Raw genomic sequence first — 1,302 nt, 5'->3', positions numbered from 1 at the left:
TGACCCAGGAGGGGCTGAGTGCGAAGGCTCATGCCTGTAATCCCAACACTTTGAGAGGCCAAGACAGGATTGCTTGAGCCCAGGAGTTAGAGACCAGCCTGGACAACATGGCAAGACCCTGTCTCTACAAAAAATACAAAACTTGGCCAGGCATGGTAGTGTATGCCTGGCTGAGGTGGGAGGATTGCCTAAGCCCAGGAGTTTGAGGCTGCGGTGAGCTGTGATTGCACCACTGCATTCCAGTCTGGGCAACAGAGTGAGACTCTGTCAAAAAAAAAAAAAGAAAAAGAAAAGAGAAAGTAAAGAAAAGAAAGAGAGAAAGAAAGAAAATGGGCTCAATACCCCAAGCAATACCTGCAGCTGAGGATCCTCCCGGGGAGACCACAGCCCATTCACATGGCTGAGTTTGTGAACTGCAAAATCCAGCCTGGGAAGGTGGTTATGTTCATCAAGCCCACCTGCCAGTACTGCAGGAAGACCCAAGAGATCCTCAGTTAATTGCCATCAAACAGGGGCTTCTGGAATTTGTCAATATCACAGCTACCAACCACACTAACAAGATTCAAGATTATCTGAAACAGCTCACGGGGGCAAGAACGGTGCCTCGAGTCTTTAAAGATTGTATAGGCGGATGCAGCGATCTAGTCACTATGCAACAGAGCGGGGAACTGCTGACGCGGCTAAAGCAGATTGGAGCTCCGCAGTAACCACAGAGCAGGCCCCACGCTGACGTCCCTCCTCAAGAGCTGGATGGCATTGCAGATGATGACATCACTTCCTGCTGGATGAATTTAGTGGCACAAACAGCTGTCTTCTTCTTTTCAGTCAGTATTAAAAAATGGATCAACTTGCTCGTAACCACAGACCCAAGAAGGTTGACAGACCATCTTGGTTTTCTTCTGGATACGCTCTTTGGTTTTCAGAAGACTGTTTTCAGAAGTTTGGCCTAGGATTTGCTCACTGACCCTCAATTGTTCTTTCTCTTTGGCTCTCGTTTTTCACTCTTCTCCGTGTGTCGGCATGCCTCTACCTCTAAGCTGGTGTTTTTCAACTATGTTTATCCAGACTCCTTCTCCACAATGACGAATCCATAGTTGGTTTTCCACTACTGCCCATGAGTTGAAATCGTTTTGCTGCTTGACTTGATGGAGTTTGTGTTATGAAATCAGTGAATATTTTAAATGTGTTCATTCAAACTACGTACACCTCTCCATTCAACCCCACCCCATCCCATCCCAACCTGAGAATCACTGCTCTGAACCAGTGTGCTCCACCTTGTCCTCTCACAGATCTCACAGGAAA

The 1,302-nt window shown here is 47.2% G+C and overlaps 1 pseudogene; it reads left to right on the top strand.

Moving 5' to 3' along the window:
- The first annotated feature begins 396 nt into the window (after positions 1-396).
- LOC105719092 (glutaredoxin-1-like) lies at positions 397-707 on the top strand (annotated as a pseudogene).
- Positions 708-1,302: the final 595 nt, after the last annotated feature.

Source organism: Aotus nancymaae, unplaced genomic scaffold (assembly GCF_030222135.1).
Source record: "Aotus nancymaae isolate 86718 unplaced genomic scaffold, 86718_ANA_hifiasm-v0.15.2.pri h1tg000029l, whole genome shotgun sequence".
Lineage (NCBI taxonomy): Eukaryota > Metazoa > Chordata > Mammalia > Primates > Aotidae > Aotus > Aotus nancymaae.
Note: the sequence above shows the minus strand (reverse complement) of the source record. Positions and strands in the feature narration are given on the sequence as shown.